A 22,528-nucleotide genomic window follows, 5' to 3' on the forward strand; every position below is an offset into this window, starting at 1 on the left:
ATACATAAATATGTGGACATATAGACAAGACATATAGTTATGCAGATATATAGATACAAGTTCTATGGCTCTATGCTGTGAGCCACAACAACAACAACAACAACAACAAAAGCCCAACACAAACACCCTTATGTAAACAAATGCACACACACAAATGCAAATGCGCATACGCATACATGCATACGTGTAAACACACCTACTTACGACATTGTGCTTGCTACATTTTCATTTTCTTTTCATCTTTGTTAAAATAATAAAAAATGCTTTTACAAATATATTAAGAACAGGAACAGAGCTAAGGAGAAACTTCATCCTATTTTGGATGTGGTGGGGAGCATTACTACTGAGGATGAGGAAAAGGCTAAAGTTTTCAGTGCCTTCTTTACTTCTGTCTTTAATAATAAGACCAATTATTCTCAGGGTATTCAGCCCCCTAAGCTGGAGGACAGGGATGGGGAGCAGAATAAATTACTCACAACTCTACAGTAAACAGTTAGTGACCTGGTAATCCACCTGGACTGTCACAAGTCCATGGCAGGGATACACCCAAGGGTACTAAGGGAACTGACAGAAGTGATTGCCAAGACACTTTCCATCATTTATCAGAAATCCCGATAAAACTGGGATGTTTCAGACAACTGGAGACTTGGCAATGCAGCATCCACCTACAAGAAGGGTTGGAAGGAACATCTAGGAAAGTACAGGCCTGCCAATCTGACTTTGTTACTGGAGAAAGTCATAGAACAGACCATTTTGAGTGCAATCACACACTGTACAGGTTGTACAGGAGAACCAGGAGAACAGGCCTAGCCAACATAGGTTCATGAAAGGCAGGTGCTGCCTGACCACCTTGATCTTCTATGACCAGGTGACCCACCTAGTGGATGATGGAAAGGCTGTGGATATAGTCCACAGAGACTTTAGTCAAGCCTTTGACTCTGTGTCCTACAGCATTCCTCCAGAGAAGCTGGCAGGCCATGGCTTGTGCAGATGTCTTCTTCACTGAGTGAAAAAACTGGCTGGGTGGCCAGGCCCAGACAGTGGTGGTGAATGGGATTAAACCCAGCGGACAACTGATCACTAGTAGTATCCCTTAGGAGTGGGTGTTGAGACTGGCCCTGTTTAGTGTCTTTACTGATGATCTGGACAAGGGAACTTAGTGCACCCTCAATAAGTCTGCAGATGACATAAAGGTGAGAGGAAGTGTTGACCTGTCTGAGAGTAGGAAGATGGATCTGGATAGGCTGGACTGATGAGATGAGGCCAGCTGTATGATGTTCAACAACACCAAGTTCCAGGTCCTGTCCCTTTGGTCACAACAACCTCATGCAATGCTACAGACATGGGGCAGAGTGGCTGGAAAGCTGCATGGAGGAAAGGGATCTGAGTATCAGTAACCAGCTGAACATGATCCAGCAGTGTGCTGAGGTGACCAAAAAGGCCAACAGAATTCTGGCTTGTATCAGAAATAGAATAGCCAAGCAGGATAAGAGAGGTGATAATCTCCCTGTATTTTGCACTGGTGAAGCCGCTTCTCAAATACTGTTCAGCTTTGGGCTCATCACTATAAGAAAGACATTGAGGACCTGGATTATGTCCAAAAAAGGGCAACTAAACCGGTGAGGGATCTGGAGCAGATTTATGAGAGTGAATTAATGAAGGGGAATTGTTTAGTCTGGATGAGTCTCAGGGGAGGCCTTGTCACTCTCTGCAACTACTTGAAAGGAGGTTGTAGAGAGGTGGAGTCAGCCTAGTGATAGGATAAGAGGTAATAATCAGTATGGATATGTTTTTGGTATGTGCTACTAGTCATTTGGAATACATAATCAAATGCAGTCATACCTGATTAGCCATATAGCTTTTGATAGAGATCTAGAAAAGCTTAATCTCTGATATCTCTGGCAATAGACGTACAGTAATTTCCACAAAATATTTTCTACTATTTTGTGGGCTAGCTCATGAGTTAGATTCCATTTAAATAAAGATGTGCTTTCCAAAATATTTTCGGAGCCACTGTCATAGATAAACAATATTTCCTTGAACATTAGTGTCAAAGAATTGAATCCATGAATTAAGAAATATATATATATATTACAAAGAAATAGCATTTATTTTCTTTTTAGTTTTTGTTTTTGTTTGTTTTTGTTTTTTTTATAATGTTGTGCCTGTGACTTGCAATACTTTGATTCTTTTGCATGCAGATATGAAAATGCTAAGCATTTTTTGACTCTGGGCAACTGTTATTCAAAATATGCAAAATTAGGAACATTCCAGCTATGCTGAACTGTACTTGATATGTACTTTATGTAACTTAGGTAAATTATGTAAATTACGCATTGACTCAGACAAAAGTTTGCACATAAATTCATTAAAAATTTGCAGCATTGAGTAAAAAGAAATAGAGATAACAGGTTTTAAAAACACTTAAGTATCCATAGGAAAAAAAAATAGAACAATTTTTAGGAAAAAAAAACAAGTTTGTTTAACTTTGAAAACCACATTCTGAATTAAAGCTTGAAAAAAAGTTTTTGAAAAATATTTCATAAAATTAAACTTCAGTGCTCTATTTTATATCATAAATAATCATATGAGAAAGGAATATGATAGTCATTTTAAATTTTTAAGTATTTTTTAAATATTTAAATATTGCACTGCAAGATGCAGTAAAAATGTGCAAGATAAAAACACATTAACATAAGTAATCAGACATCAGATTAACTCTGAAAAAAAATCCATTATGAAGCTAAGCTTTTTTGAAAGAAATAGTTACTGATATGAATACACAAAAGATACAAATGCCATCAGTAAATAGCACACATTTAAACCAGAACAAGCATCAGCAAAAAAATCAAGAGAGAAAATAAATAAATAAAATAAAATAAAATAAAATAAAATAAAATAAAATAAAATAAAATAGTGATGTTAATATTATTTATAGACAGCTGTAAATGTATCTTTTGTGATTCCATCTACACGCAAAAAGATTTATCAGTAGGCTAAGTTGCTAAAATGTGCAAATGAATATTAGGAGAAGAGAGATGTTTTATTTCCTCTTAATTTTCCATTTCATACTTCTGAGAAGGTTATTCTAATCAAGAGACTAAAGTAAGACTAAATGCCACCCCTTGTAATATTTGAGACGTATGTGACACGTTTTCTGTTTAGAAAGAAAACAGGCAGTCCATTTCAATGAGACATAGATTCCATAATGGAGAGGAACAGTAACTCACTAAGATAACTGGCAAAATAAAATATTAGAGGGCCAGAAGCAAAAGAAGGCATTCACAGCGCATGCAATATGCACTACTTTCCCTATGCACAGATTCATTCTTATAGTGGACAGTGACAGCACAGTCCTAACTAGTAAGTTAGAGGGAAAAGCAACATTACAAATCTAGGCAAACTGGTTTGTTGAATTTAATAGCTATGAATTACTGAAGTGAATTTTTAAAATGCTTATGATTTTCTGTCTTTTGTTCTCCTCTGGGTAAATAGATTTTTTTCTTTTTTAATTAGATATGATAGTAATAATAAATCAGACTTCCCAAGCCTGAAATAGAATGTACTTTTAAATATATGTACAACAGCAGAGTAGTTGGAGATCTGTATTTGGACTTGTCAATTGCTTACAAAAATATAGCTCCACAGGAGATATAGCTTAATCTGTTTGCATTGTTAAAGATCTGCATGCTTCTATAAACATGTTCCTCTACTTCAACAGTGCTTTACACTGACTATTATCCTGTTTCAACCCTGCATCCTCACCTATGAAGTTTATGCCATTATAATTTTATGACAAAAGTGCCATATTGCTATTCAGAATAAAGCCTCTAATCTTTTAACTTAGGAATTTAATTGGGTACTTATACTGGTAGTTTGAGATGGTTTGAGACAGAGTATGTTGCGAAATAATCTGCAACAGTAGATGCCTAGGTTTTTGTGTTGCTGATAGTCCGTTTTGGCCACAAGCCAAGAAAAAAGTCCTGCCCTTTACATTTTCCTCTCTGACTGATGGATCATGGTTAAATATATAGTCCTACACTCACGGAGATCAATGTAATAACTACCAGTAATTTCAGAGGCCAGTGAATCAGGGCCTAAATTCTCTCTTGCTCCCTTGGGACAAAGTGCCATATGGCAAGCTAGCTGCCCTTGCTTACAGTCCTACCTCAGTGAAAGGAAAAAAAAAACAAAACTTCTGTGATCAAACACAAGTACTCTGAACCTGCTCTTTTATTTTTCAGCATCATTTCACTGTTGAAGCTACTTTCACAGTCACTGAATATAGAATGGAACAGGGAGAAAAGGAAATAAGAGCTAGCAGTATCTCTGTAGTGTCATCACAATAATAAGAATTTTATTCAGAAATACAGAAGGAAAAATGTATGCACAACTATAATTTCCTGAAAATGTTAGTTTGTTTTTCCTTCCTATTGTACCTGAAATTATTATTATTATTATTAATGTTTTTCTATTGGCTCAATGGAACAGTTTTGAAGTTATACTCTTTCTAATGTTGAGTTATTAGGCACTTTAATCCTGCAGCTAACAAAGCTGTCTTGCTTTGCAAAATAATGCAATGTTTAATGACATTGGTAATACGGTTCATTTAATTAGTCCAATTAAAAAATATTTCATTCTTAGTTACACCTGATGACTCATTTTCTTCTTTGTTTACAATGAGAAAATATTGATTTGTCTTAATTTAATGAAAAGAGCGTAGATATAATATTTAAATGAAATCCAACTCTTCAAGATATATTGTGTGTAAAACAATACAAATAAGTCCTATATTATTATTTTATGAAATACTTTACTTAGACACCACAAATTAAACATTGTAAGTTTTGTTTCTGTATTATTTGGTTTATTGTGATTTAAATTTTTTGGTTTGTTTTTGCACACTTCAATACTAAAAAATTCTGTAAGCTGTAAATACATAAGTACTCTGAAAGTAATTCTTCCTTTCAGTGCATTCCAAGTATTTATTTCCATGGAAGCATACAAAGAGCACAGTAACACCATTTGATAAGAGAACATTTTCAGATACGAAACAATATTTTTCAACATAGTCACTACTGTTACCTATGCATTTTCACCAACATTGAACAAGAGCTTGCATGGCAGGCTAGTAAAAATCCACATCAGAGGTGACCCACTGTCACTGCCACCACTGTTGAAACACACTACCCACCACCTTAGTGTTAATACCCACTGTTTAGTATCCATAAGATGGTCAGCAAACATCAATTAATGTCAATGAGTACAACTTTTTCCACATGGAGTAATTCAGCTATACACATTTGCTTCATATGCATTTCTGTGTAAGATACCATTTTGTCAGTGTACCCCTCTGTTGCAATCTGCTGCAAGGCAACAAAATTTAGCAGAATATTGGTAGGTAGTTTCATCCTCTACTGCCAGACCACCAACAATTGCCTCTGATGTTGTAGGCCATCATAATAAAACAGTAGGCATTTCTTTAAAAGTAGCCATCATGATATGTATGTGCAGCAAACATACAGTAAGCTAATCATAAAATCCTGTTTTTTAGAATATTTACTTTTTCTTTTTCATTCCGAAAGTTATTATTCTTCCTAAGTAAAAAGTTAGAGCCAAAGCAATTTCAGCTTGCAAATTAAAAACAGCGAATATCACCCAGACACAAAGAAAACAAAAGCACAGAAGTATAACAAAAAGCTTAATCATGAAGATGCTCATAAACATAAATTTAAGAAACTGACAAAGAACTCCAATGGCAAAAAAATTCTGTGAAAATACTAAAGGCTAAACTGTTTTATTTAAGTATAGCCTGAGTTATGGGAGATACAGAACCTGCCTGTGGCAGCTTTCAGGAAGGATTATGCTTCAAGCAAGTACAATCCTCCTTTTAGCTTTGAGCTGAGAATAGGAACATGCTATTTTTTTTTACCGTCTTGTTCCTGCCTTCATCTCAGTTCTTCTTCAGAGATCTTCCCACTTCAAAGCACTTTACTACCTTATCTTTACTGTCTATCTGAGATACAGAATTTCTTTAGCTTTGTCAGAGACAGCATATGAAGTTATCTCCCATATGTCTCACCTAAAAATTTTGAAAAAAGGAAAAAAGTCAGTAATAAGACAGCAAAATATATTTACTGACTATTCTGCCATAGCTCTGAATAACAGTGATATTAATCTGAAGAATTCTGTAAAAGTGAGTATTTTATAATAATCTCAGTTAAAGTAAATAGAAATAGAAATCAAAAGAAAATTATTTACTAATGCACAGCACCTTACTACTCTCCATCATTATTTTTGAGCAACCACATCCAGATATCAACATCTCAGAAGTCTCAGAAATGCTGTTTTAAGCCCAATAAATTTGCAGTGGGTATGGATTTCTGCAGCAAGTAATCATTTCAAAATTCAAACAAACAAACAAAAAAATATTTTTTCTAGTAATTTGCTTGTTTTTCAGTCAAAAATTTGAAAAAAATAAATGTTTTATGAAATTGCTATTAGTAGGCTATTCAAAATTCAAGTCAGCATTTGAAGCACCTTATGTGTCTTTTGTCCAATTGACATATCAATGTGACTCTAGCATATCCTTCCTTTCTCAATCAGGGTATCTGTAGTGAAATTTAGGTCAGCTGTAACAAAAAGTTTCTGCTTTCCTGAGCCATAGGATCTGTTCCTTTTACTGTGAATAGTGTAATGCTCCAACGAATTGCAGGAAAATATCTGCACTTTTTCCTCCTCCCTCCCTCCCTCCCTCTCTCCCTCCCTCCTTCTTTCCTTCTTTCCTTCTTTCCTTCCTTCCTTCCTTCGTTCCTTCCTTCCTGCCTGCCTGCCTTCCTTCTGCCTTCCTCCCTTCCTCCCGTCCCTCCTTCCTCCCGTCCCTCCTTCCCTCCTTCCTTCCTTCCTTCCTTCCTTCCTTCCTTCCTTCCTTCCTTCCTTCCTTCCTTCCTTCCTTCCTTCCTTCCTTCCTTCCTTCCTTCCTTCCTTCTTTCCCCCCTTCCCTCCTCCCTTCCCTTCTCCCCCCTCTGCCCTCCTCCCTTTCCTCCTCCCATCCCTCCCTCCCTCCCTCCTTCCTTCCTCCTCCCTCCCTCCCTCCCTCCCTTCCTTCCTTTCCTTCTTCCTTCCCTCCTTCCTTCCCTCCTTCCCTCCTCTGTTCCTTCCTTCCCTCCCTCCTCCCTTGTCCCTCCCTCTCTCCACCTCCCTCCTTTCATCCCTCCCTTCATTCCTCCCTTTCCTAGAATCACAGAATCATAGAATCCCAAGGTTGGAAAAGACCTACAAGATCATCTAGTCCAACTGTCCTCCCATTCCCCTTGCTACCACAAGCCACTAAACCATATCACGTATCTCCTCATCCAGACATCTCTTGAACATCACCAGGGACGGCGACTCCACCAACTCCCTGGGCAGGCCGTTCCAGTTCCTGAACACTCTCTGAGAGAAAAAGGTTTTCCTTATATTTAACCTAAACCTCCTCTGGTACAACTTGTGCCCATTTCCTTGGGTCCTGTTTGCTGCCTGGGAGAAGAGGCCAAACCCCTCCTCATCACAACCTCCCTTCAGGAAGTTGTAGAGTGCAATGAGGTCTCCCCTGAGTCTCCTCTTCTCCAGCCTGAACAATCCCAGCTCCCTCAGCTGCTCCTCATAAGACTTGTGCTCCAGACCCCTCACCAGTTTTGCTGCCCTTCTCTGGACACCAGTGTTCTCTGGACACGCCTCACCAGTGCTGAGTACAGGGGGATGATTACCTCCCTGCTCCTGCTGGCCACACTGTTTCTAATACAGGCCAGGATGGCATGGGCCTCTTGGCCACCTGGGCACACTGTCGGCTCATGTTCAGCTGAGCATCAACCAACACCCCCAGGTCCCCTTCCTCTTCACAGTCGTCCAGCCACTCATCCTCAAGCCTATAGCGCTGCATGGGGTTATTATGGCCATAGTGCAGGACCCGGCACTTGGCCTTGTTGAACCTCATCCCATTCACCTCAGCCCAGTGATCCAGCTTATCTAGATTCCTCTGAAGGCCCTCCCTACCCTCAGGCAGATTGACACCACTTCCCAACTTGGTGTCATCTGCAAACTTACTGAGGTTACGCTCAATCCCTTCATCTAAGTCATCAATAAAGATATTAAAAATAAGATATATTATTCCTCCTCACTTCCCTCCTCCTTCCCTTCTTCCCTTCCTTCTCCTTCCTTCTTTATTATCTTCTAGCAGGTTTTTGTTTTGTTTTGTTTTGTTTTCCCTATGCTTTGTTCTGTATGATTGTATTTCATTTATTTTTTCACAAACTATAACAAACCTTCCCAGAGGTGTGAGAGGTTTGCCAAATTTCAGTTCAACAATACATAGTAATCCTTTCTTCTCTCTTTGGGCTAACTCTTCAACGTGTGCTCTGAAATATGAGTCAGAATCAGATGCACAGTTTGCATTCCTAATGTTACAAGATGAATTTGAAGAATTTTGGGCTCTCGGTCTACAGCAAATTGAACATGAACCAACAGCCAGAAAGTCCAGACATATCTTGGAGTGCATCAAGCACAGCAATGCTAGCTGGCCAAGGGAAGTGATTGTCCTGCTTTATACTGGTCCTGCTCTATAATGCATTGGTGTGGCCTCACCTTGAGTACTGTGCGCAGTTTTGAGCACCACAGTACTTAGAGGACAAAAAACTATTAGAAAGTGTGTGAATGAGTGCTACAAAGATGGTGAGGAGTGTAGATGGGAAGACATATGGATAGGAATGGAGGTCAGTTTGTTTGTTCAGCCTAGAGGAGAGAAGACTGAGGAGAGACTTCATCGCAGCTTCCTCTCAATGGGGAACAGAGGAGTAGGCACTGATTTTTTCTCTCTGATGACCAGCAATTGAACATTTCTGAGTGTCATGAAGCTGTGACAGGGGAAGTTCAGTTTGAATATCTGGAAAAGTTCTTCATCAAGAATGTGTTCAGGCACTGGAACAAGTTCCTCATGGATATGTTCACAGCACTGAGCTTGCTGGAGTTCAAGAAGCATCTGGACAATGCTTTCAGACGTATGGTCTGATTTTTGGATGGTCCTGTGTAGAGCCAGGAGCTGGACTTGATCCGTATGAGTTCATTCCAATTTGTGCTATTCTATGATTATATGATTCTATTATAATGAAAATTACACTTTGTCTCATTTACCCAAACCATCTATTACTATTATAGTAATTACTGGAATAGTACCACAATTATCTTAGTGTACACATATATATACACACATAAAATGAATCTGGGGGAATACATTATCCAGTAATTACTAATTTACTTTTATAGAGTAGTTACATGCATATGAAGTGTTAATGCTAACACACGTGAGATCGGAGTTTATGAGCTATAGTAAAAGGCTTAGTTGGAACTTCAGGCCAGAAAGAAGGTTGAAAATATGCAAAACAAAACAACAAAACAAAACAAAACATGTAAGTGCAGTTACAGCTTATAATTAGTAAGATTCTTCATTTATTGTTTTTGTTTGTTTGACTTTCATCATCAGAATGAATTATTATAAATGAATTTTTGAATGCGTTCATGAGATGAGTAAATAAATAAGACCTATTTTTAGGGAAACTTGGTTTTTAAAGGATCCAACAGTTGGGTTAATTATGCAGATAAAAGATTTAAACAAAAGGCTTATGCAAATTTATAATATTAAGGCACAGCACAAAGTCTCTTTACCATGTGTTTCCTCATTCTATAGAAATTTGATTATCTCTTTAAAATCACATATATGTGCAACAGTTAGGCAGCTCAGTGAATATCTGAAGTAAAAAAAAAAAAAAAAAAAAAAAAAGGTATAATTTTTAAAGGCCTTACGGATATAAATACAATAAAAGAATTTTAAAATATCCAAATTTTTTTCTTCAAAAAAATTTGCTTTAGAGCTGTTTCCAGAAAATCTATTTAATTGATGAACATGATTCATTTTATTATCACACCAATCCATTATCTCCATAGTTAAAAACCCCTCTTTGTCATTACTTAAGATAATTTGTAGCAGATATAAAGCACCACAAATTTATTTACTCTAAAAAACATTTTCTATAGTGCTTCCAATTCAAATAATTAAAGATCTCTTCTTGATTTGTTTGATTTTTCTAGAACTCTATGGAATGAAAGAAATGGCCTTCCTTCTTCAGAGTTAATTCTGTACACCAAATTGAACTGGTAGAACAATTAATTTTTATGAATCATGGAAACAGTGATTTATGTTGGAAAGGTCCTCTAGAAATCATATGGTCCCCTGCTCAACAAGAGCCAGCTACAACCAGTTACTAAAGATCATATCCAGACAGTTTCTGATGATTTCTGAGGAAGAAGACTCCACAGCTTCCTTGGGCAGCCTATTTCAGTGCTCTGTCCCTCACACAGTAAAAATAAATAAATAAATAAATAAATAAATAAATATTAAAAAATAAAAAAAAATAAAAATAAAAATCCCTAATATTAAAAGGAAACCTCGTGTTCAGATTTGTTTCACTTGCCTCTTGTCCTGGCTCTAGGCCCCACTGAAAAGAGCCTAGCTCCATTCTCTCTGCATCTTCTATTCTATATTTATAGATCTTTTCTGAGCTTTCCCTGCAGCTTCACCAGTGCTGAGTAGAGGGAAAAGATCGCCTCCTTCATCTTGCTAGTTATATTTTGCCTAATGAAGCCCAGGATACCATTAGCCTTCTTTGCAGCAAGGACAAACTGCTGGGTCGCATTAAGTTTGATGTCAAAAGGGCAGCCCAAGTCTTTTTCTGAAAAATTACTTTCCAACGGCATGTACCTGTGTGTGGAGTTATTCTTCCACAGCTGCAGGTCGTTACACTTCTTGTTGAACATCATAAGGTACTGTCCTTCAATCTCCTCAGCCTGTCAAGGTATTTGGTTGGCAACAAAATTCCCTGGTGTATCTGCCACTACTTTCAGTTTGATGTCATTAGCTCTAGTTTATAACCATAAATTGCTAATCTTGTTTGAGGAGGGGAAAAAAAGAAAAAAGAAAAAAAAAAAAACACTAAAATGAATATTCAACAATAAACTCAATGATTCCCTTCAAATGTTTGTGAGACTTTTGCTCTTACGTTTGACTTCATATTGTTATTAGGTACTTATGGGGCTGGGAAACCTTTTACAATGCATTGTCTGAGATATTTTTGTAATTAACTAACTGAATTTCATATTTATCACTGTCTGCATAGTGGGTGTCTGTGCTTTGTTCACTGTTTGATAGATTTTGTTTGTTTAAAAGAAATTTGAAAAGCTCTTGATAGTGGTGTTTCTCATTTTCTACATCAGTCAGTTGGCTCACAAGTATGAGATAAATAAATGCTGATTATTTGTATATTTATATATATATATTTCTTTTTCCAAAGAAAAAATAATGAAAACAAAGATTTGAAGGAATGATGCATAATACCATGCATTCCAAAACCAAGCAGAGCATGATATTTTTAGTTAGACATTTAAAACTAAGAGATAGTTTGACTTTAAATATTAGTACATCAGTTCTTTCTTCATTAAAAAAAAAAAAATCGAGTGACATTTTTCTTATAACAGTGTAGTAAGTATAAGCTATTTAATGCTTGCAGATTACAAAGTAATATGTAATAGTGGTGTGTTGGTTTATAATTCTGTTTTCACAAAGAATCAGAGACTCATAGAATGGCCTGGGTTGAAAAGGACCACAAGATCATCGAGTTTCAAATCCCCTGCTATGTGCAGGGTCACCAACTAGGCTGTGCTGCCCAGAGCCACATCCAGCCTGGCCTTGAATGCCTTCAGGCATGGATCATCCACAACCTCCTTTGGCAACCTGTTTCAGTGAGTCACTACCCTCTGAGTAAAAAACTTCCCCCTAATATTTAAACTAAACCTCCCCTGTCTCAGTTTAAAACCATTCCCCGTTGTCCAATCACTATCCACCCTCATAAACAGCCATTCCTCTTCCTGTGTATATGCTCCCTTCAAGTACTGAGAGGCCGCAATGAGGTCTCCCCAAAACCTTCTCTTCTCCAAGCTAAACAAGCCCAGCTCCCTCAACCTTTACTCACAGGAGAGATGCTCCAACCCTCTAATCATCTTAGTGGCCCTCTTCTGAACCCGCTCAAGAGCTCCACGTCCTTCCTGTACTGGGGGTCCCAGGCCCGGATGCAGTACTCCAGATGGGGCCTCAGAAGAGCTGAGTAGAGGGGGACAATCACCTCCCTCTCCCTGCTGGCCACCCCTTTTTTAATGCAGCCCAGAACACAGTTGGCCTTACGGGCTGCAAGCACACACTACTGGTTCATGTCTAACTTCTCATTCACCCGGACCCCCAAGTCCTTCTCCACAGGGCCACTCTCAAGGAGATCTTCCCCCAGTATGTATAAATACTTAGGATTGCCCCAACAAAAGTGCAGCACCCTGCACTTGGCCTTATTGAACCTCCTTGGGTTTTCATGGGCCCACTTTTCCAGCCTGCCCAGGTCCCTCTGAATGGCTTCCCTTCCTTCCAGTGTATCAACTGCACTGCTCAGCTTGGTGTCATCCTCAAACTTGCTGAGGGTGCACTTGATGCCATCGTCTGTGTCATTAATAAAGTTGTTGAAGAGCACCGGTCCCAAGACCGACCCCTGAGGGACGTCACTTGTAACCAGCCTCCACCCTGACACAGAACCATTGATCACACCCCTTTGAATGCATCCAGCCAGCCAATTCCTAATCCATCAAACAGTCCATCTTTCAAATCCACACCTCTCCAGTTTAGAGAGAAGGATGTGGTGAGGGAGCATGTCAAAGGCCTTGCAGAAGTCCAGGTAGATGACATCCACTGCCCTTCTCCCATCCACCAAAGCTGTCAATCCATTACAGAAGGCCACCAGATTGGTGAGGCATGATCTGCCCTTGGTGAAGCCATGCTGGCTGTCTTGAATCACGTCTTTATCTCATATGTGCCTTAACATAGCTTCTAGGAGGATCTGCTCCATGATCTTCCCAGGCACAGAGGTGAGGCTCACTGGCCTGTAGTTCCCCGGATCCTCCTTTCTCCCTTTCTTAAAAATGGAAGGAATGTTTCCCTTTTTCCAGTCACTGGGGACTTCACCAGACAGCCATGATTTTTCAAATATGATGGAGAGCGGATCAGCAACCACATCAGCCATCTGTTTCAGAACCCTAGGATGGATATCATCTGGTCTCATGGACTTACACACATTCAGTTTCATAAGGAGGACTCAGACTTGTTCCACCATTACCGTGGGACAGAAACCACTCCCCACACCCTCACCTAGAGGCTCATGGTCCTGGCAGACATGGGAAGCCTGACCATCCGTGAAGACTGAAGCAAAGCACTCATTGAGTATCTCAGCTTTTTTTATGCCTGAGGAAGCCAGCTCCCCATTGCCTTTCAACAGAGGTGGAACACTCTCCTTGACCTGTCTCCTCCTGCCTATGTGCCTGTAGAACCCCTTCTTGTTATCTTTCACATCCCTTGCCAAGTTCAGCTCCATCTGCGCCTTGGCTTTCTTAATCCTATCTGTACACACACAAACAACAGCCCTGTATTCCTCCCAGACTACACAGCCCTGCTTCCACTTTCTGTACATTTACCTCTTTTCTCTCAGTTTAAGCTGCAGGTCCTTGCACAGCCACAGCGGTCTCCTGCCTCCCCTGCTCGGCTTCTTCTGCTGGGGGATGGAGAGCTACTGCACTCTCAGAAGGGTGTCCTTAAACAGCTGCCAGCTTTGTTCTGTACCCATGCCCTTAAGGACAGTTTCCCAGAGGATCCCACTCAGCAGTTCCTTGAGCAGCCAGAATTTTGCTCTCCTAAAGCACAGGGTCCTAGCTCTGCTTTTTGCCAGGCCCGCATTCTTCAAGATCACAAACTCCACCAAGGCACGGTCACTACAGCCCAGGCTGCCTCCAATCTTAACCTCTCTGATGCTCTCCTCTGCATTAGTGAGCACCAGGTCCAGTAAGGCTTCACCTCAGGTTGGTCTATCTATTACCTGGACCAGGAGGTTATCCTCGACAGACTCCAGAAATCTCCTGGATTGCCTGCCAACTGCCATGCCACTATCCCTGCAGATATATGGGTGGTTGAAATCCCCCATCGGGACAAGAGCCCATGAACGTGACACCTCCTGCAGCTGAAGCAAGAAGGCCTCATCAACAGGCTCCTCCTCATCAGGTGGCCTGTAGCAGACTCCAACCACAAGATGCCCTTTACTGGACCGATCCTTGATTTTTACCCACAAGCTCTCAAGCTGATCGTGGCTGTTCCTCAGACACAGCTCTTGCAATCTATCCACTTCCTAACATAGAGGGCAACTCCGCCACTCCTCCTACCCTGTCTAACCCTTCTGAGAAGCCTGTAGTCCTCAATCAGGGTATTCCAATTGTGGGATTCATCCCACCACGTTTCCATGATAGCAGTTCGGTCATACTTTCTGAACTGTGTCACGGTTTCTAACTCCTCCTGTTATTTCCCATGCTGCATGCATTGATATAGAGGCACTTTAGCTTAGCTATTGGCCTTGCTGCCTTCTCGGAGTAGCCCTCCCTGATACCTCCAGGACAAGTCTGGGGTTTTCCCTTACCGCCTCCCAGGGTGACAGCGATCCCACACGCTTCTCTGTCACCCAATACACTCCCTTCCCCCATCACATCTAGTTTAAAGCCCTGCTAACCAGCCCAGACAACTTGTTCCCAAAAATATTTGTGGCCCTTCTAGTCAGTCAGTTCCTGTCTGCCATCAGCATTCCCCCTTTCTCAAGGCTGTGTCCCAAGCTAAAGTACCCAAAGCCCTGAGTGTGACACCATTCGCAAAGCCATTCATTCAGCATGTCCACCCTCCTCCCTTTGTGCAGATCCAAATCACCAACACACAGGACAGAGGAGAACACAACTTGCGCTCCCAATCCCTTCAGAAGTCTTCCCAGAACCCTGAAGTCCCTTTTGATCACCTGAGAACTTCTTTTGCCTACCTCTTCATTTCCAGTGTGGAAAACTAGTAATGGATAATAATCAGAGGGCTTAACCAGGCAAGTGATGTTCCTAGCAACATCTCTCATCCAGGCTCCAAGCAGGCAACATACCTCCCTGTGGGACAGAGCTGAGCGGCATATGGGGCTCTCAGTTCCCCTCAGAAGGGAGACCCCTATGACCACAGCCCTTCTTTTTTTTCCTGATTGACACTGTAGCAAAACAGGGAGCAGACTGACTAGCCTTGGTTGACCTCTCCTGCATGCATGGATTTTCACTAACTGTCATGGTTTTATGATTTTTGGTTATCAGTATTCCACGTCACAACATCATGCAGTGTACTGGGAGTTAAAGAGCAAATGCTTTAGTTCCGGGTACCTGACTGGAAGAGAAGAACTACGGTTCCCAGGAGCCTTTTCAAGTACTGTTATCATTCCTGCTCAAGGGAACAGATATAAGGGCGCAGGTCATCTGACTTGTCCCTCTTCTCGTCTCGCCGTGTTCCCTGTCGGATCAGCTCGCTACTGCTGTGCCCGACTGCATGCAAGGCTTCAGTATTAGTGTAAGGCCTTTGTCTCTCGGACAATCTTTCTCTCAATTATTGTTGATTTATATTGTATTATAGTGTGTTATCTTACATTCCGATACTATATTTAGTAAATTAGTTTGTTTCTCCTCAGATCGTTGCTGCTGTTTTTAATTATTTTGGGGTCCCCTGTTTCCCTTCCTGGAGGCACAGATTTTGCGAAATCCCTCCGCCCCACTAGTCGCGGAACCGGGCCGGACCAGCCCTTAAACCGTTGACACTAACATCCACATCCCCCAGTCCCTCCAGCTCCAGAGCCTTATACCTGTTACGTAAGGGCACCTGGGAAGGTGGGACAGGCTGAGGGTCAGTCCACTTGTTGCCCCGAAGAGGGACTTGTTTCCATCCCTTGCTGTCTTTGAGGTCGCCCCTTCCCACCTGACTGAGACAGTAGATGATCCCCCACTGCTTGAGGAGCATCTCCCCCGCATCCTTCCTGTAGGGATGGCAGACTGTGACTCCACCAATCAATCCCCTTCCCATAATCCCAGATACTCCTCGGCCTTTCTACTTCCTCCTTTAGCTCTACCACCAGGCTGAGCAGATCATCCACGTGCCCACACTGCACACAAGTGGTATCCCGGCTGCCCTCCTGTAGCAGTGACAGGGCCGGACATTCTCTGCAATCTGAGACCTAAACTGCAGCATGGAAATTCATGCTTTCAGTCTGAGTCTCTATGTCCCTTTTAGCAGCAGAGCTCACCACTGTGAGGTGACCATGCTTGCACCTCCGTGTGTCCAGAGAGCAATGACCTGTTAAGTGACCTGTTAAGTACTAAATGCTAAGCCCCCTCCTATATGGCAAGGTGCCCTGCCCTGCCTGCTTGCTGATCCACTTGGGGTTTTCCCTGAAAATCACTTGCTTCACAGCGAAATAACAACCCTCCTCCCTGTGTAGTCGCACAAATAGGTGGCTTACCGTTTCTTCTCTGTCTGAACGGCCCATGTGAATCACACACCCTGACTCCTCCTCACCATCCCTGCACCCTGAGGCTTTTTCAAGGAAGAGGGCGTGGAAGCAGAGCTGTTGCCCTGGCAACACCCACTTCATGTCAACTGCTCTTGCAAGAGCTGCCAGGCTGTTCTTTTCATCCAGGTTCCCTGGATGAAAGAACGGACTGAAACCTCGCGATCTGTCGCTGCATTTCTGGCCAGGACAGCACTGAGTGCATGCTGCTCTGCCATTCTTTTTTCTTCACCAGCAGTTTTAGAGTAAGGCCTTTAGTTTTGGACACTCTCTCATTTTGTTTGATTTGTTGGCGTCAATTTCAATTGTATTGTGTTGTACTGTGTTATCTTGCATTCCAATATTGTATTTAGTACATTAACATTCCTCCTCAGATCATTATCACTGCTTTGTTTTTAGGCCCATCTACTGTCTCCCTACCTTTCCACATTTTCCCTTTTCCTGGGGTGCTTGCCTTCAGGTCCCCTTCCCCATTAGTCATGGAACCGGGCCAAACTAGTCCATAAACTGTTGATATCCATTTTTTTGTTTGTTTTCTGTTTGTTTTTTTTGTTTTGGTTTTGTTTTGTTTGTTTGTTTGTTTCTCTCTCTTTCTTTCTTTTCTGGGCCAGTGGGCCTGCTGTCCCCCTGTCATGAACACAGACAGATCTAGAGATAACTCCCTGAGAACAAGTCATCAAAGTCTACACTACAAAGCATGTGCACAAGCAAGTCTGTCAACACTATAGCTTCTAAATGACTGAAAATCTTTAACAGTATACAGACTAGTATCACATGGGTGGAGACATTTCACAAGATGTTGTTCTGAACGACTTGACAAAGGAAGGAATTAAAACTATGGTTGGAATTCAGTTCATGTTTAGACAACTAAACATGACATTCCTGGACTTCTGCAAAGCCTTTGACATGGTCCCTCGCCACATCCTTCTCGCTAAATTGGAGGGTTATGGATTTGAAGGATAAACTGTTTGATGGATTAAGAATTGGTTGGCCGGATACAGCCAAAGGATTGTGATTAATGGTTCAATGTCAGTGTGGAGGCTGGATACAGATGCTGTTCCCCAAGATCAACTGATCTTGGGACCAATGTTCTTCAACATCTTCATCAATGACATAGACGATGGCATTGAGTGCACCCTCAGCAAGCTTGCAGATGACAACAAGCTGAGCAGTGCCGTCAATACAATAGGGGGAAGGGAAGCCATCCAGAAGGATCTAGGCAGGCTGGAGAAGTGGACCCATGTGAACCTCATGAGGTTCAACAAGGCCAGTTGCAAGGTGCTGCACTTGGGCCAGAGCAATCCTAGGTATTTATACAGAAGATCTCTGTGTGAAGATCTTGAGGGCAGCCCTGTGGAGAAGGACTTGGGGGTCCTGGTGGATGAATAGCTGGATGTGAGCCAGCAGTGTGTGCTAGCAGCCCAGCCAAAAAGTGAACTATATCCTGGGCTGCATTAAAGGAGGAGTGGCCAGCAGGGACAGGGAGGTGGTTGTCCCCCTCTACTCAGCTCTTGTGAGGCCCCATCTGGAGTACTGCGTCCAGGCCTGGGGCATCCAGCACAAGAAAGATGCAGAACAATTTGAGTGAGTTCAGAGGAGGACCACTAAGATGATCAGAGGGCTGGAGCACCTCTCCTTTGAGGAAAGGTTGAGGGAGCTGGGCTTGTTTAGCTTGGAGAAGAGAAGGCTCCAGGGAGACCTCATTGTGGCCTCCCAATACTTGAAGGGAGTGTATAAACAGGAGTGGGAAAGACTGTTTATGAGGGTGGATAGTGATAGGACAAGGGGGAATAGTTTTAAACTAAGACAGGGGAGGTTTACTTTAAATATTAGGGGGAAGTTTTTTACTCAGAGGGTGGTGACACACTGAAACAGGTTGCCAAAGGAGGTTGTGGATGATCCATGCCTGGAGGCATTCAAGGCCAGTCTGGATGTAGCTCTGGGCAGCCTGGTCTAGTGGTTGGTGACCCTGCACATAGCAGGGGGTTGAAACTGGATGATCATCGTGGTCCTTTTCAACCCAGACCATTCTATGTTTCCATGATTCTATGGCCTAAGTGTGTCTACATGCAAATGTATATGAGAGTTAGATATTTGAATTCTCAGTATAGTCAATAAAGATCAGAAGCTTACTTCATCTACCTAAGCATGGAGGTAGTTGAGACCTCTAACAGATATGACTGCAATTCTGATATAGAGACTGATGGAGAAATCATTGGTGTGGCACCTGGATGAGACGGCTGGTATGCCTTAAGTAATGTCAAATGGTGGGAATGAGCTGTGAGTGGGCTAGTTATATCACAGTGGGCAGTGATTGTATCAGACATATTTTATACTGTTACTGAAAGTTATTCCAGCTTCCCAATTAGTCTAAATTAAAAAGTAAAACTTGTTCAGCTAGGCTTGAGCATAGTAAGCAATAAATCTGTTTATACATGACATACCCTTTTCTATTGTCTTAGCCTGAGAGTTGGTATAAATAAAGCCATCCTATTTTGGGAAATAAAGATAAGTAAATGTATTGACATGATACATCCATAAGACCTAGTCTATTTTATTTACTAACTGAGACATAACCTTACGTGTTCTATTCACAGATTCTTTGTGGTTCTTCAGTGAGGATGATTTTTGAGGAACTGATGAATATTTTTGAATCATTATTTGTTCCTATGAGCAGTAGAAATAATTTTAAAAAAAATCTGAATGTGGACTTTAGATTCCACTCTCTACTTTCAAAACTTAAGTTCCTCCTAGTTACTTTGTCACAACTGAAAAGATGTAAATAAGCAAATACAATCTCATTAGAAGTATGTTTGTACTGGTCTTGTCAGGTGAGTTGAGATTAATGCTATTTATATTCCCCTGGCTTACTTCCCCTTATACTTACCTAAGAAAAAAAACATTTGAATTCCTCCATGACTAATAATTAACAAAACCAGGTGCAGTGTAAAACAAAACAAAACAAAACAAAACAAAACAAAACAAAACAAAACAAAAAAACACCTGAAGTAATAAGAGAAGAGTCTATTGACTGACATCACAGTTTCTTCCAGCTTCTGGCTGAACATACTATCATGATTTAAATTCTCAGAGGTAAGCACGAGGAAACAGTGCAAGTGCTTAAAAATGATTAGTTCTCATGAGAGATTTGTATGCTTATGTATAAAGCTGCTTGAAACTTGTCATATTTCTAGCACTTCTATCTCACAGTACATAGTGTTGATGTTAGGATAAGTAAAGGGAATAGAATTTGTTGTTTGTTTATTTGTTTGTATATATCATATATATGTCAGTTTCATGAGAAAAAATCCCACTTTTTAGATGACAAGCTCGTGCCTAGCCAGGGTGTGTGGAGTGTTGGAAGTCAGAACTTGAACTCTGTCAAACGATGTGGAATTTAGTAAAGTTTACCATTGAAATTTCATGTCCTAGAGGAGAGGAACAGTATGTAGCTATGAGGAAAATTAATGTGTGTAGACCACAAGTGATCCACATTGCCCACCAACTTTGAACAATTATGATTTAACACTGTCAGGCAACTAAGCATCACATAGCTGCTTACTCATTCCTCCTCTGCCTGGTGGGAAAGAGAAATGGAAAGATAAAAGTGAGAAAATTCATGTGTTGAGATAAAGACAGTTTATTAGGTAAAGCAAAAGGTCTAAGTGCAAGGAAAACAAAATAAGAAGTTAATTCACTACTTCTAATAACTTTGGTCATTAGACAATGGCTGTTGCAGCCAAACAAGCTAGAAAAAATGTCCCAGACAATATCCAAGTAAACTCAGACACAAAATAAACATCTAACCTTATTCTGAATTAGTAATTTTGCATTTAATGAACGACATGGACACAGCTCCATCTGTTCATTCTTGTTATCCTAGCTCTTTCTCATTTAGTAGTGCCAAATAGCAGAAGGTGCTTTTAGGATGTTCACTACAATTAGATTGCTTCTACTCACTTTGTTATTTTTTAGTGACTTGACAGCTGATTGTTCTTTAGATTTCTTTATTGCATCCTTGTTAATGTGAATATAGAATCACTTAGTCTGCAACCAAGAAAGTTAAGGCATGCTGAGGGTCTTTGAAGCACTCTTCCCATCTATTTTAACACATTTTTATTTATTTTACCATATTTGCTTTTTGTTAACCTATTTTATTTTTACAAATCTCCACAAGGATCTTTCATAACGTAGTAGATTCTTTTGATTATTATTAATATGAGAGTATAACAGTTAGCTTTGATGTGTTAATAATGATTCTCCTTTTATTTTGCATTTTTAATTATGCTTTTTTTCTGTTACAATATACTTAATCCTTTGTTTTGCTTTTTTCTTCCTGATGATTTGATTTCCTACAATTTTGCTGGACTTAGAATTTAGGAATTGTCCTTCTAGTGTTTGTTGTTGTTGTTTTTCCCTCCAGTTGCATCATTTCTTGGCTTCTCTTGTTCCTAATCCACAGTCAGTATCCAACTGTGAAAAATTCAGGTTGACTCACACTACCAGTTAGCAACCTGCGTTTTAACATGACATCCAAACTTCATCTCATCTTCTTCCATTTCCAACAGGGACTAAAACCTGTTCCTCAGTTTAAGCTATAATTTCTCACCTTACCATTGTTTTCATTTATTTTTGTTTTGCTTCTTTACTGCTTCCTGCTCTGTCTTTTATGGCTTTAGTCTCAGTATGTCAGTACCAAAACTTTGCTACTGCTGATACATGCTGCTGAACATACTTTAGCAATTTGGATAAATGACCTGATTTTCAAACTGGTACAGATATAATTAACATGTGCTGTGTTTTTTTTATTTATTTATTTATTTATTTATTTATTTATTTATTTATTTATTGATGCTGCTGTCATTTTATTTAGCCATCTGGAAGTCTCTTTGTATAATGAGAAAGATTCTTGAAAACCAGGTTAAAAACATCAAGAATAGTCCTGTGAATCACTGTGCATTGTTTTAAATATTGATACCGCTCAGAGTTTAGCTTGGTTGGACTTTGGAACTAAGAGTGATCAAACTGGCATTTACATGTTTCTTATGTCCCTGATGGAAAACACTGCTGTATAATTGCCGTTTTCACGGATATTGTCTATATGAATTACTAATAAGAACAGACAAAAGTTTAGACAAAATTCAGCCCAGGTACACCTCTGGCAGCATACAGCATCAAATGACTTGGAAAGAGTAGAAGAACAGAGAGAATCCAGAGCAATGCTATAGAGGAATTTTTTTCTAGTGTCAAGCACTTTGAAAAACTGTAAACTCTTAAATGAGAAATCATCTTTGTGTCTATCCTATTGGGGCTACTGTGCAAATAATAAGGAGATATTATCAAGATAAAATTTATATAATTTTGATTATCCTAGTCTTTTGAAATATTCTATTGAGCTTGCAGATGTAATGATTCTGTTAGTCTATCTCTCTGCTTTTCAGATGATTTAGAATTCCTACGATTTAAGGTTCCTCTTCTCTATCCCAGGTACCTTGACATTTAATTTATGTATCCTAATAACAAATGGTTTGTATAAACATTAAAATAAACATGCATAATAGTGCTTTTGTTTATAATACAAGTGACTGTAGAAGTCCAGAATAAAATAGATATTTTACTGAGTAAACACAATCTTCTAAGTATTCTAGTTTTTGTGATACAAACAAACAAACAAAAACAAAAAACACAGCTTATTTTATAAATAGCAGACAAATATAAATCTCCCTTTACAAATATAATCAAGAAAGGACATGATAAATACAATATTAGTACTACTGTTATGGAAAAGAATGAATGAAACATTACTGCTAGAAAGATATACATTTCACAAATAAAATCAGGCTTTCACATTATCTTGAATATTAATATTCACAGTGTTCTGCTGAGTAATATCTCTAATCTCTTCATATTACCTTTTATTCATAATCAAGTCCTTTGAGTGACTTCCTATTCCATGTGGATGTAACTCTCACCAGTAATCAATAAAGATTCTTGTAGAATATGAC

This window comes from Gallus gallus, chromosome 1, assembly GCF_016699485.2.
Source record: "Gallus gallus isolate bGalGal1 chromosome 1, bGalGal1.mat.broiler.GRCg7b, whole genome shotgun sequence".
Taxonomy (NCBI): domain Eukaryota; kingdom Metazoa; phylum Chordata; class Aves; order Galliformes; family Phasianidae; genus Gallus; species Gallus gallus.